The sequence below is a fragment of the Panthera tigris genome, chromosome C1, assembly GCF_018350195.1.
Source record: "Panthera tigris isolate Pti1 chromosome C1, P.tigris_Pti1_mat1.1, whole genome shotgun sequence".
Classification (NCBI taxonomy): Eukaryota; Metazoa; Chordata; class Mammalia; order Carnivora; family Felidae; genus Panthera; species Panthera tigris.
Window position 1 is genome coordinate 75,801,612 of NC_056667.1, and position 15,790 is coordinate 75,817,401.

At 38.8% G+C, this 15,790-nt stretch overlaps 1 long non-coding RNA gene across 2 annotated transcripts in view; it reads left to right on the forward strand.

Moving 5' to 3' along the window:
• Positions 1-15,790, forward strand: part of LOC122241513 — a 166,085-nt gene that overhangs the window by 51,372 nt on the left and 98,923 nt on the right. The window contains exon 1 of one of the 2 annotated variants that reach the window (XR_006221685.1): positions 14,567-14,655. The exons of the other annotated variant lie outside the window; for it this stretch is intronic. This is a non-coding gene — a long non-coding RNA (uncharacterized LOC122241513). Of the gene's footprint in view, positions 1-14,566; positions 14,656-15,790 lie in introns of those variants that run through there. 2 annotated transcript variants of the gene reach the window in all.

The following is a 15,790-nucleotide window of genomic DNA, read 5'->3' on the forward strand; positions in this document are numbered from 1 at the left end:
GACAGACTGTAACCCATCTGGTGGATGGTATTCGCCATGACAGGGTTGGAGGACTATGTGAATGCAGGCCCATGCAAATTAACAAACCCATGTGTCAGCTATTGTCTGGCAGCCCCTTCCTGCTTCCTAAAAATAGCTCAATTTCAAGAAAGCTAATGTATTTGTCAATCAGAACTTTAAATCTTGTGGAAAGGAAAATAATAACCCGCAGACAACATTTGAACCCTGTCCTCTAAGTTTTAGAAAATACACACACACACACACACACACACACACACACACACACACACACACACACACTTTGTCACGTGGCAGCGGTCGTGAAGTAAATATATCCCACTGCACTGATCTTACATCTTGTCACATTAATGTTTCAGAGCACTCAATATAAATATTAAAACTAATAGCTTCACTCTTCAGCTATTACTCCTCCATCCCCTGAAATCATCATAAAACTTTCAAAGCCTTTTAGAACATTTACACACTTGAATCTGATGGTGGGGAAAGGAGATTCACACAATGAAACCCATAAGCTTAAATAATAGTGAAGAGCTGTTTATGGAATATGCTTTATTTATTCATCATTTCAAGTAAAGTTTCCATTTTGATGGAGGGGAAAAAAAAATCAAAGTATAGCTGCCAAGGGAGAAGGCTGAAGTATTGCTTTTCTATACTGAGGACTTGGAAAAAAAAAAGAAGTCCATGAGAATCTCAGACCAAGGTCAATCAATGCTAAGACTGTGGGTACGTAAACAGCTAATGGATTGTAAAGACACATACCAATGTTATGAATTTTTAAAGAGCAACTCTTCAGCACAGAACCCCATAAATCAATGATGACTTATTGGCTGGATCAATTATGCAAACTTTTAAAACATTTAATGACAGGTAATGAACAGGTCTCTGGAGGACACCAGTCAAGAGTGTTTTTGTGGTTGTAGTTACATCTGCTTAAGTGAATTGGGTAGAGGTGGTCATTCCTAGGAAGTGATTAAAAGTTAAATCCAGAATCTGCCTGAAGTGAAAAAAGAATAATTACTTTAGTCTTCCTACATATCTCAAACAGCTGGGGAAATGGGTTGCCTCCTAATGGATTCATAGGTATCCCATGTTGGTTTTTGACTGTGCTGTTCTCAGGGAGCTTCTATTTCTAAGCATTTGTTTGGAGTTTCCTGGCAAAACAATCTAAGCAGCAAAGAGAAAGATGATATTTGAAATAAGAAACAGTATAGAATGAGTGATGACCCAGATAGGTTCTTATAATTACTTATTTTGAAATTAACTCTAAATATCAATAGGAGCAGACAGACGGGGAGAGATGGGGGTGATGTTGCAAGATTCTGCTCAACCTAGTAGCACGGGACAGAAAGCTAAGTGTGGGCGACTAATCTCACAGAAAATCTCACATCATCACTTATGGCATTACAGTGCTTTAATCACATATTAAAATAGCGACCCAGTGAAAAATGAACTTTGGGGGGTAGGTTTCTGAATGTATCATCGTTTAGAGTTTACACATTGATTTTTTTTCTTATTATATAACTTCAGATAAGTCTAAATTATAAAAAGACAGAAGTTAAACATGCCATCCAATCCTGAACGTGCTTCTTTATATCTAAGCCACCACCATAGATGCTGTATTTTCATGTTAACATAGTTAAAAAATTGCTCAGATCAGGTAAAGCCTTCCATCTGATTCTGAAAACACTGAAAATTCTGATACTCCTGTATAGCTCTGACTCATTTTACTGCTAAGCAGAAAGATCATAAAAAATGAAAAGTATAAAGTAGGTTGGGTTGTAAAGTGCCCGAGCTCAAGTGTCTCTGGCCTGGAATTGTTTTCTGTGTCAGAGAAGCTTCTTTCTAATTGTTGCTAGGTTTCCAAAATACTTTCAGTTAAGTGGGATCAATGGAAATATCTGAAAAAAATTACTGATTTTTGGATATTTCATTTTCTTAAGAGACTTTGATAATTAGCAAACTATGTAAGGAGTTTGAACACTTTGTGTGTGTTTGGTAGAGATAGATACTTTTGGTAATGAAGATCAAAAAAGAATTTGCCACAATTTCTACCCCAAACCTGTGATATGTATTTATTGTTAAAATTCATATTCATGGCTAAGCAAAATGAGTGGAGAACTGTAGTATCTAGATCCTTTGTTAGAATATATACATCCTATTTTGTGTTGATAAATAAACAAGAGCCCAGGGTTAAAGGTAAACAGACATGGGTTCAAATCCTGGATCTGACATTTACTGGCTGTATGACCATAGGCAAGTTTCCTAACCTCTCTTGTTTTATATCCTTATCTTTAAAATGCGTAGCACAAATTCTACCTTCAAAAAAAACACCTACTATATAGATACTCAATAATGGCAGTGGCTATTATCTGCCAAATCTGAAATATCCCTCGGAGCAATAATTAGGGAATGACCTCAGGAGAAGAGTTATTGCTAAATTGAAGGAAAGGAATGACTTTCTACCAAATGTTGTTGACTTTTAGAATAATAATAGTTGATAACACCAAGGTGTGTATTATGTATTAGGTGCTTTAGTTGCAGTAGCTCGTCCAAGTTTGTCAACTCTTGGATACAAGCACTGTTACTACTATTTTACAGATGGAGTCACTGAATCTCAGAGAAATTAAGAAACCTGCCCAAAGCCACCCAGGTATAAAATTGCAGAATTGGCATTCCAAAATAAATCAAACTGTGTTGGGCCAGAATGTGCCACAATGGTGAGCTTGTAACTGGTGAAACAAAAAACAAGGGACTAAAAATACTTATCAAAAAATTTCTAAAAAAAAAAAAAAAAAAAAAAAAAAAAAAAATTTCTCTGTTGGTATGCATGGCTCTTAGAGAAATAAAAAGGGCCAGATTCACCATAGTATATTTCTGCTCCCAATTTGTCTGGGAAGGCAAATACAGATTGCAGGAATGGTCATGAGGTTGAAATTTGTCCTAAGCATGAAGGAACAAGAGGCAATGGTGGGCAGCTTAGTGTACAGTTTTGTGTATGTGACTTAGCGAGTAATTCTGTCAGACAGGAGTCATGCTGTGAGTAAAAATGGTCTGTTTCTCTGACCCAGGGGTCTTGTGTCTTCTGTCAGTTTATGTATATAAAACTATGGCATTCTAACTTGTTAGCTTCCAAGTAGGGTAAAATCTCATACCCTTCACAGTTTCTGACTTAATACTGAGGAGGAGAGGTCATAACTGTCACACCTCCACATGGAAGAAAACATCAGTAGTGTCCCCTGATACATAAGTTCCCAGAGTTTCCCAGCAGAATTAAGGGTGGGGAGTGGGATGGTGGAGACAAAACTTTCAGAATATCTTATGCTTGGGTATTTATTCTGATAAAGATAAGAGTTGGAGAGATCGATGCAAATTAATAACCAGTAAAATGTCACTTCACATTTGTCAGAGTGGCAAATATGAAAATGTTGGACCTACCAAGTGATGACTGAAGGTGGGGCAGTGGGGACTACATGCTGGTAGGAGTGTAAATTGGGGCAATCTATACTTCAGAGGGCAATTTGGTAATACTCATAAAGTTGAATATACCAACTCAGTGTTCTAGATATTCTAACTCCTAGGTGTATACCCTAGAGAAACTCTTGCAAAAGTTACATCTATAGGAATATTCACCGTAGCATTGTTTGTGAGAGGGAAAATGAGAAAAAATACTAATAGTCATGGAAATGAGAATTAATAAATACATTTAGGTACATTTATATTGTCCAGCAGTTTAAATGAACAAACAAAAATGACATACATAGATATGAATAAATCTCAAACACATAATATTAAACTAATAAAAGTAAGTTGATGACACATACTTAGAATGTGATGCCATTTGTATAACATTTTGGAACCACATAAAACAGCAGTGTATATTTCAGGGATACATTCACATGTAGTAAAGGTATAAAAACATGCACAGGATGAGTGTTTGATACTATGGAGAGGGAAAGGAATGAAATGAAGAAGGGTACACAGAGGTTCTGTAATTGGAGTTTTGATATATTATTTTTTAAGCCTAGTGGAAAGTACTGAAGAATTTGTTACATTTCCTTTTAGTCATTTGTCTGACATATTTCATAAAAATAACTTTTAAAGAGTACTTATGATTTATATTGGAAAAGAACACATAAGGTTTAGTAAAATGTACCAGAAAAACTTAGTTAATAGTATAGGGATTTCTATCTCAGAAGACTTAGAATTTCTGTAATGTAAAAATGGGTTGATTTGATCATCCATCAGTTGGACAATGCATTCCTGAAATCAACCATATCTATAGTATTGAATGCAATTCTAGAAAATTCCCTTTTGATCTTGTTTTTTGGGTCATTTGTGAAGTTTTTCACTTATTAGATAACACATTATTAATATATTAATAATGTAACTAATAACACTTTAATATACATTGATAATAAAGTTATTTGATGAATTGAGTACATACCATTATTAATGGTAATTAGGTCAAGAAGTAATGTCCTGGAGCTAATTTGGCAACAGATGGGTCTACACATCTACTGTAAAGGATCAACTGTATGTCTTTAAGGAGGAAAGGTTATTCAAATTATTCTTTTATAGCTATCAAGTGAAAAAATTTTAAAATCCTGGTTTCTGATGAACAGCTCTGAATTTCTTTAAAATGAATATTTAAATAAAAAGCAAATCACGTTTCTCTCATGCAAGGAAGTGCCCCCAAATATCTAATTAACTTCTTTCTGAATTTCTGAGCCTGAAATTTTGTGGCCTCAGTATCTCCATCTTCTGGACAATTTGCAGAATCACAATATAGATTCCATCCTATGTTATGGCCATTATTTAGGGAAAAAAGTGAGATGATTATGTGATTTGGTGTGGTCCATTTATTATATGACACATATTCTTTTTTTTTAATGAAATTTATTGTCAACTTGGTTTCCATACAACACCCAGTGCTCATCCCAAAAGGTGCCCTCCTCAATACCCATCACCCACCCTCCCCTCCCTCCCACCCCCCATCAACCCTCAGTTTGTTCTGTTTTTAAGAGTCTCTTATGCTTTGGCTCTCTCCCACTCTAACCTCTTTTTTATTTTTTTCCTTCCCCTCCCCCATGGGTTTCTGTTAAGTTTCTCAGGATCCACATAAGAGTGAAAACATATGGTATCTGTCTTTCTCTGTATGGCTTATTTCACTTCGCATCACACTCTCCAGCTCCATCCACGTTGCTACAAAGGGCCACATTTCATTCTTTCTCATTGCCATGTAGTACTCCATTGTGTATATAAACCACAATTTCTTTATCCATTCATCAGTTGATGGACATTTAGGCTCTTTCCATAATAATATGACACATATTCTTAAATCACAGGCCATGTCATTGTGATCCTTTATAAGATGCATATTGGGTTTAGTGACATGTCCTTACTATTTGAAGGATTTATTTTATTCTTGTTATTCTAATTTTTACCACGTGTCTGAAACTCCAAAATATATTCCATGACTCACAGATAATGGCACCAGCATCCCCTTGCCTTTATCTTGTTAATAACCTTTACAAGCTATCTCTAAATGGGTATGGTGCAGTTCCACTATAGAGACAAAGGTAAGATTTTTTTTCTGCTGCTTGCCCAATATGGTAGTTAAAAAGTCAGGGGAAAGGGCTAAGAGGGATGGTTGACTACCAGCTATGAACTGAGCCCTCTGCAAGCCACTTCTGGCTCTGCAAAGAGAGGAGATTCTAGACCCTTCCAGGTTTTAAACTTCATCTAGATTTTCTTCTTAGACCAGCACCAATTCAGAACACCTGCTCTTTGAAATTGAAATGCTAAAGCCACCAATTTGCCAGAAGTACTCTGACTTCCAAAATCACGATCCTTTATGATGAAGACCATCATTAGTGTCACTAGATAAACCAACCATACCAATTGATACCTGACAGACACAATACAATATACAAAACAAAACAGCTCCCAAGACTCCTCTGAAAATATTCACAGATGTTAAAGCTAAGAAGTATGCTAGGAATCCATCCCCTTTCCTCTGATTTTGCAATAGAGGGAAGATAAGCTCAGAAAAGGTGTATTATCTGCCCCAGGCCATGAAGCCAGGTATTGAGAGAGCAGAGACTAGAGTCTTTGGACAAGTGTCCTTTCCTCTGCCACGTTCAACTCTGAGACTAATAGTACAGGTTAGTTATCAGAGGTATTATTAAAGTGGTGGTTTTGGAAGTGATTTCACAGCATGAGAAAGAGAAGATGTAGCGGCCATGGAAAAAGCTAAAGGAGCCCAAGGTGATCATGTGCCTGAGGTAGGATATGTAATATATGAGTTTTGAAGATGAAGGGAGTTACTTTGGAGAAGGAAGAGGAGAAATAGAAAGAGTTTTTATAAAACTTCTTCTCTTTTTCCATTAAGGGTAGACTTACTCCACAGACAATTTAACAGGAAAGGTTTTATATGCACACAAAGAACTTTTGGATTAAAGATCATTGACAAATATCTTGGTCTGCAGGTTTTTGAAATCCAAGTGGCAACAAACTCTTAGTTGTAAGATCCAGTTACGTCATTTGGCTACTTGACTGACATTGATCTTTGACTTCAGGAACCCAAGATTTAGTATCATTTTAATTTTACTAGTGGTAAAGAGAGACTGGGTGACTTGGCTAGAGAGAGAGAGACAGTTCCTATTAGATGTAAAGAAAATCAGGTTTCCTTTGTTTTTGGTTCTCTCCTGACCAGTCAGAACCTTTGCTATGTCTCCACTGTATAAAGGGCCTGTGGACCAATTCAGCCAGAGCCTTCATCGAGGAACATGAACACAGAGGACTGATGCTGTATGGGATGATCTCTGAGTCGTCATGTGAGTGGTATGGATTTTGTCAGGCAGTTTATATTTTGTACAGTTAAATTCAGTAAACACTCATTGAGGACCCACTGTGCACCAGATGCAAAGCCAAGGGCTAAGGATATGCTTTTAAATGAAACAGACAACTCTCACCATCACGGACTTTCAGTCTAGTGGAATAGACAGGCGTTAAGCAAATAATTTCAAATGTGATGAATCCCATTAAAGGGGAACTACAAGGGAAGAAAAACCTAGGCAAAGTCAATGTGGCTTTTACCTTAGCCTGGATGAGGCTATTTCATTTCATGAGATAAAGTAACAATTTAAGTCCCTTCCTTCTTGAGAAATAGCTATTCATTCATTTTTATTGGTAAGTACTTAGGAAAACCTCTTTCATTGGCCTGATTTTCATACTAATCCAAAGGAAGAATATGAGTTACTAAAAGTTAAATTTTTGTGGAATGGTTAATTTTGTACACTTAATTATGGAATTCTTTATATATTTCCTGTATTTTATAAGGATACAGGCTAAAGCATTGCATTCCTTCATTTTATTTCTCGTCATGATCAATATGGATCATGGCTTGCACTCTGCCTGAGTTTCCCTAAAGAGTAGACCCTGTGACAAAGTCATGTTTGCAGTTGCTTTTTTGTTTGTTTTGTTTTTGTTTTTAGAGAAGTAGTCCAGAGACAAAGTGAGGGATGGAGAAGAGTGAAACATGGAAGGAAGACCAATCCAGGGTGCGCTGTTGAGCTAACACTCTAGGAAACTGGGGCTCCCTCTCAGAGACAACCTAGGAAACCCTGTGCACATACCTTAAAAGTTGTTAGTGAGCTGCATTATTCATTGGCCCCCACACACCATTGGTCAGAAGTTACCCCCAGGGAGTATTGACCTCTCCAACGGGCCCTGAAATGGCTGAGTGGGTTCCAACCAGTGTCTCAGTCTCTGGTGGCAGGGAAATCCAAGACAGAAAGCAATGTAGCCTCTGAGGCAAGATGCTGTTAGTGGACGTACGGTGTTCAGAACAAGGGAGAAAGACAGGACCTCCGACATCCCTCACAAAGGACTATTAAAAGTAGTTCCGTGCTTTCCATGGCTGAAGGACAGGTGTCACAGTAAAGAGATAAATAACACCAAAATGAATTCTGAGCCTTATCATAAACTTGAGGGGAGTGAGGAGAGCAGAACCAACTCTACCTGGGGTATTGAGAAGGAGGCACAGAGAGGAGGATGGGGCGGGGAGCCACCATCCATGCCACATTTCACAGTAGCTGTCTGTTTTTGTTTCCTCCTATACATAGTTGTAACTTGGTGGGTATCTACAGAGACACAAGAACTAATGTTCTAATGATTTGTATTATGATGTGGTGCTAACATATGTGAAGTCAGTCCTGTCTTCAGACAGTTCACATTTCAGTTTTCTGAACAGACTGGATAGATTCCATCAAGCTTCTTCTTAGTTGCTAAGAACTTCATAAATTCCTCTTAGTAATTGACTTGCTTTCAGACAATAATTGTTAACTGATAAATAGGAGAATTGTCAGGTGTGGAATCAGTGGTGAGAGAAAGATAGTTTCTCTGTTGCACTTACCAAGAATCACCGATAAGACCTCTGATCCCATTAAGGATATAAACCCTTCAGATGGAGTTGATGACAGCCCCATGGGCTGCCTGAGTCCTCACCAGCTTGGCTGTTCTCAGTGCATGTTCAGCCAAAGGGGGATAAAATCAATGCAAGAATTTCATGGCCTCCAAGAAAATTACTGTTGAGAGATGACCCAGTTCTTTGATTGGTGTCACCAGAAGACAGGCCTCCTTGAGAAGTGAATGTAATGACATCCACCAGCTGCTTAAATTCTTTCTATTATATGCATTTGCTTTCAAATAGCTTTAGCATTTTAGCATAAACTACCACTTGCTTTCCTCCCAGATTTGGGCTCTGGGCATTTTTAAAGCAGCAGGCAGAGGCAGGTCTGGCAAAAGCAGCGAGCCACTCTACATCTCTCAGGATGGATGAAAGCATTTTTGCTTGGATCCCGGTGATCATTAAGGGCTAAGAAAGCCGCATGAGTGGATTAGTGATTCCAAACTGAATTCCTCCCTCCCCTTTATTGTGTTCTCATTCACAAGGATCGCAGTTACTGGTGTGAGCTGAAATCCTGGGACCCTGCCCACGATTTTGCCACCTTGACTTCCCTGGCCCATGTTAGCTCTTATATCAGTGTGCCCTGGCTTCACTCATTCTCGTATCTGCACTGGCTCCTGAAAACTCTTGAAAGGATCCTTTTTTGCCCCTAAGAAAGATCTAGATGCATGTGAAGAGAGAAAGTGGGTTATGGGAGTCAAAAAGCTAGAGCAGAAACTACAGCAACCCTTGCACATGAATGAAACCCAGGGGATTTTTTATCCATCTGCCCCCAGTGCAAAACCTGGAAGCCTTCTCCAATTCCCCCTCGGCTCTCGGCCACAATCTTTACTCATGCCAGGCTACAGGGAAGGATGGTGGGTAAAATGTTGAAGAGATAAAAATAACAATAACAGCAACAGCAATCTTTTAAATCCAACTCTTTACTGAAACTTACTATGTTTCAGGCACCTATTCTAAGCCCTTTTCACATAACTTCATTTAATCCCCGCAGTATCCCTGTGGGAACACTCAGGGACTGAGGCATGGAGAGGCGAGGTAATTTGCCTAAGATAATACAAATACATGCTTCCCCTTCCTAGTTACTACTCTCTTCCTTCGGGGTAACCGTAAAGGATCGAATAAGGAACCTATAGAAGGGGTTAATGTTAATTTCTGTTATTTCTTTGCCAAAGGAAAATGTAGGTACTGGGATGTGTTGGGGGTGAACATCTTACACTCCTTCCAAGGGAGAGGAATTAAGACCTTGAGCTTCTCTGGCCTGATCACATCCTTTTGGAACACATGAGGCCCTGAGCCATCTCCAGGGAGTTCCGTGCCCAGACGCGTCACACTAAATACTTTGGCATCCCAACCTGAATGCATGGCTGCATGAATACGATGAACAGTATCTTGAAGACACTCGTAAACAAGAAGCTTTCACCACACACCTTCTTCACAGCAGCCTACTTATGGACACATTCATCCATGTGTGCCCAGGTGTTACCAGCTGCTGCAGGCAGGCATACTTTCTCTTTTCTTTTTTTTTTTTTAAGTTAATTTATTTTGAGAGAGAGAGAGAGAGAGACAGGAGGGGTAGAGGGAAAGGGAGAGAGAGAGAAAGAGAGAATCCTAAGCAGGCTCTGCACTGTCAGCTCAGAGCCCAATGTGGGGCTCAAACCCACAAACTGTGAGATCATGACCCAAGCTGAAACCAAGAGTTGTACACTTAACTGACTGAGCCACCCAGGTGCCCCAGATAAGGTGTAATTTCTGACCAGCACTGGGATCTCATTCTAGCCCAAGCATTTTTGGCACAGAGCAAGTTTGTGGTTTCCAGCATGTTTTTGGCTCAGAGGAAGAACTTGGGAAATTTAGCTGTACTGGGACCTTATCTTCCAACATTCCTACCTGGAGATGTATTCTCCACTGGGGACCTGTGAGATGGGTGTCATTCCCATTTCCTTGAAGGAGTTCCTGGGCCTTTGTCATTCTTCATATGCACCCCAGGAGACCAGCGTGCAAATATGGGCAGAGATGAAAGATTTCCCACCACCCAGTCTGACTCTGACTGTGGGATTAGGTTGAGTTTGTCAAATGGCTTATTTGCTTATAGTAACCAACAGTTGCGTGTGACATGGTAGAGCATTGGGTGATCTCCCTAAGTGGTACCCAGACAGCTAGTCGCCTCTGTTTCCTTTGGGGAACTCCATGGAGGGAGTGACTGAGTTTGGTTGGCTCCCACTGGATGGTTGCCAGTGAGGAGTGGGCGACGGTGCCCGCCTGCTGAGCAGCAGCCTGAGAGGAAATGGTGAGAGTCCATGCTGTGTGTCTGAATGCCTCATGTGTGTGCTTCCTGCATTTGGGAAGAGGCAGCCCCACATCATAAAACCTCCCTGAAAGCCACTGAGGTACCTCTCTAAAAAATGTAATGGACTATACTGAAAGCCTAGCTTTGACTGATGTGAGGCTTGGGACTCTGCCCAGGTAAGAATCCATGCAGCAAGGAGACCAGAGAAGGCAGATGACCCAGAGTAGGGCCAAACTGTTTACCAGCAGATGTGTTTTTGAAAATCTTCCTTAACTGGTCATGGCAGCGGAAAATATCCTGCTGTTAAACGCATCTGCAATCCGCTGCTCTCCCAGTCCACCTACAAAAATTTTGACCTTTAAAGAAATGATGGAGAAGCTGGTGATTTTTTCTCTGGCATTGAAGCTCAGTCTATTTGAGGCTCCAAGGCAATTGCAGCCCTCTTTGCTCCCTATTTCGCATCACTTTTAAGTCTTGTCCTGGCCACTATGAACCCTTCAGCACTTCTCCCTGTGCAATCACTTGAGTCAAGATCTGTGATTTGCAGATGACATGTACATTTCTTGGCTGATGGTTACTGAAGCAGTTTGCAAACCTTAGGCGGTTAACGGGGGGGGGGGTGGTGGTGGAAGAGCAGATTACAACTGGAAAACTGTAATGCTCCCCCCCCCAATTTCTATTTTCATGCAAATGGATAGCTGCTTTCTCATTATTTTGATTGAAGGGAAGGTAGCTCAGTATTCCTGTTGGCATGAATTACCATATTCATGTTTTTGATGACCAAACAATTGGTTGATATCTATTGTTTGTCACTCCTATGAGAGTACAGTACTTGAGAAACCCAGGTGGGGGGAAGATGTTATAAACATACTCTTTCCCCCCCAAAATGTCCAAACACAAAGACAAAATCTTAGGTTCCTCTCATTATAACAATCTGTTACAAGAATGCATCCAACGACATTCAGCTTTCTGAGCTTTAGACAATGATGGCTGCATTTTGGATCATCTTTCATTTGAATATCTATAATATATGTAAATTAGTGAATCTATGGGAGAAGTTATTTGGTGTCATCTATTGAAATATTCTCTCATTTAAAAAGGACTGTCTTAATGACAAACAAGCCTTATCTGATTTTTAAGCAGACATGATATGTGTATAAACATAATGTGATCTGAAACACACGTTAATGAGATTTCCATCAGAAGGATTACCGAGGTTCTGTGTTCAGACACCGAGAAAAGCCAAATGGGTGTATCAAGCCCCCATTTCTAATCTTCAAAAGCAAATTTATTGAAGTGTCTCAATTTTGCCACACACCCTAACATCTGCATATGGGCCCAGATTCCTAATCCTGTCACACTGTGAGGCTGCAGATTAAGAGAATGTATAAACAATGCTTCTGTCGCTACACATAAATATAGACTGCTAATTCAAGTGTGGGCTTTATAACAGAGACCCCTTCTCTTAAGCAGATTTTGCACTAAACATTGTTCACATCCTGAAAAAACAAACAAACCAGGGATAGCTTTTTATATTTTCTTCCTTTATCTAATTTAAAAGATGTTCTCCATAAATAGAAGTTATCATGTCAATGTTTCAATAACACACATGAAGCAAAGAAAGGAACACATAAAGAACACTCCACAATGTGTCAGACAGTGTGTTAAATGCTTAAAATACATTATTCCCGTTACTAAGAAATCAATAAAATAAGTATTCATTGAGATTTTACAACATTTCAGTGTTACATACTATAATTCTATTACTTCGACAGTTTCTGTGTATTGCCCCCTTTATCCCTTTACTATTATTTTAAACATATTAGATATGAGAATGTTTGTGAAGGAGTCCCTGAGACCTTTGTAAATCCCCAAAACCACAGAACTCCTACAAGGAAACAAGAAGAGAATAAAGTCATGGTATCTAGTTCAATGACACACACCTGCCTCCCGGTGCAGGCAGTTCAGATTCATGCCTCAGCAAAATTAAAAATTGCTACATGTTATGGGCTTCCGGGATCATTTAAGAACACTCAAAACCATGAATGTTAAATTCATAATTGCCAAGGGCTTATTGCATGACCCACGTCAGTATGATACTCAATTGTTATTTTCAGTGACAATCAAAATAGCTTCCATTTATGTTTATTCATTTTTGAAAGACAGAGACAGAGCACAAGCAGGGGGTGGGGCAGAGAGAGAGAGGGGGACACAGAATCAGAAGCAGGCTCCAGGCTCTGAGCTGTCAGCACAGAGCCCGAGGCGGGGCTCGAACTCACGAACTGCGAGATTATGACCTGAGCTGAAGTCAGACACTCAACTGACTGAGCCACCCAGGAGCCCCAAAGTAGTTTCCATTTAAATTATCCACAAGCTTTTATAGGATTTCAAATTTATGACTACTCTGTATTTTGTTTTGCCTTTTGAGTTCCATTTGTTCACAAATATAAGTTCCAAAGTCAATATAAGTTGAAGCCTAGATGTTATGGTGACTCCTCAGAGAAATTAGAGAAAAATCATTAGAGACAACAACATTCACAAAGCATTGGGGAAAGGTTAAGATATGTCCCCTTGCAACTTTCCATAACAGGAAAAAAGTATAACTGTAGAAAATATGATTGTATTTTCAAAAGTATATAAATCAGCCATTTAAAGTGTAAGATTTAAGTCACAGTTCTATTGATTTTGTTATTGGATTAAAAAAATCACAAATTTTACATCAATATAGGGAATAAAAAGAAAGAAAACGGATCATTTTGTGCTGCCTCTACCATCAATGTCATGTCTACCTGGCTTGGGTCATGTTTATTTTCCTACAGGAACTTATATGTTCATGTCGATATTTCTTTAATTTAAACTTGGTCTGAATACCAATTTTTCAAATTCTAATTCAATTCTCTCTATGATTACATACTATTTTTGGTAACAGTGATAATTCAAACATATGTCAAAATAAAAGTATTTCTTTTGTTATCTTTGGAGATCAATCTCTTTGAGACCACCTCTTCAACAGTCTTGTTTTTATTTCCACCTCTGTATACTTCCCTTCTCCCTACCTCATCATCTTATCCTTCCGGTGGTTCTGAATTCTTGGGAGAGGCCTGAAAGCAGTCCTAAATGATTCAGGGCTAGGAAAAATAACTCAACTACAGTTCTTCGGGACTCATGGGTCCTCACCAAAGTCTGATAGGTCACTTGCTACATCAGTGCTCAATATGTTTTATCCTCAAACTCAGTAAGATGCCCAGAGTGCAATGCAAACAAACAAACAAACAGACAAAAAACACATTTTCTGTTTATAGGGCCCAAAGTGAGGAAGCTCTCATACACTTTAGTTACTTTATCTGCTACTGTGACTGAGACAGGGCTGCTCTGCCCTCTATGTTTGGTTGGATCGTGGGTTGAGATGATCTAGAATGGTAGGATTGAGGGTAGAATTGTTTAAAAGAGTAGAGATGTCTTCTGGAACAGAAACACCAACATCACCCCTGAACACAGATCTGATCCTGGCAAGATTCTCTTGAGTAGAAGTTAACCAATATGGCAATTTACTTGTTATCCATAAGAGTTAATGTAAGCTGCTTCCAGCGTTATTTAAGCGTTCAACCAAGTGCCCTGGGCTTTCAGGAATTGGAGAGTTCTCTTTTTCTGTTCTCATGTATACATCATGTGCTATAAAAGTCAGAGTTCAAGCTGATGATCACTTTTACATGAATGAGTTCATGTGCCTAATTCCTAAATCACACACATCTTTTTTTTTTTTTTTTTGGCCCAAGAAGATAAACAGAAGCTCAGAGAAATAAAGAGGCTAACCCTGAGCAAAGGAATTGAAAGACTACAAGTCCCAGGTACCCTGGTTTCCTAGGCCAGAGAAGTAAGTACAGTCTTACAGACAGAATATCTTCAACCTTGAGAAAAATAACCATAGAATAAAAACATGTGATGCCTTTCTCTATATAAATCCATGTGATAGTCATTTATTAAAAGAATGCATTTCACAAAAAAATTCCATCAAATCTATAAGAAGGATTTTCATAGGCAAGGAAAACTAAATTACTACCTGGTTATATCTTGATTATCTTCCTAAGTTCTTTTGAATATCAAGCTTGTGAGCACAGACTCATTTGCATGACTAGCTTAACTAATTTATCTGATTTTAAGGTCTACATCTACAGAAATTTACATCAGAAGTGTTTCTGTTTTCAAATTCCATTTTCCTCTGGAAATAACAAATCACAGAAGAGTTTATACAAGTTAAATAAATGTAACCAAATAGACTCATACTTCCTGAAACTGTGAAAGATCTGGTGATACTGAGGAAGCAATTATAATCTTAATTGGCATCAAATGATAGAAAATTAGTTTCATGGTAAATATTCGCTTTCTTTGTTCTCAAATCTATTATTTGCATTAGAAACGTGACATTTAGCCTTGCAGAAGGAACCCAATTTCATTTATTTTTCTCAAGGTCTTTAATTGAGGATTAAGGACCAATCTTTTGTGAAGATTGCAGAAGGAGAATTTTGCTGTTTTATTCAGATAACACCAAAACAAATGCCAAGCATCACCTATCTTTAATGTTAAAGTCCCTTGAATAAATAAAAATTAGTCTCAGTTGTTCAAGTGCCTTTTGAATGAGATCCCAAAAAATAAACAAAAAACAGGTTTGGTGAGAAATTTGGTACAGTCTGTTAAAGGGAGTGTTTGGACATCAGTTGCATAATGAACACCTAAAACTTAGGTTCTTGAAATCACCATTTAGTATTCATGACTTCCCATAGTTCTGTGAATTGATTAGGCTTGGCTCTGTGGTTTTCACTTGGAATTTCTCACGTGTTTGCAGCTGGAGCTGGATCATCTGAAGAACTGACCAAGTAGGATGTTTAAGATGGATTCTTCTCTCTCATGTGTCAGTTGGGATGGATGGAGCAGCTGGGGGCTGGCTGGGCATCTCTCTCTCCACGTGGCTACCTTAGATTTCTTCATAGCCTGGAGGTTTCAGGGCATTT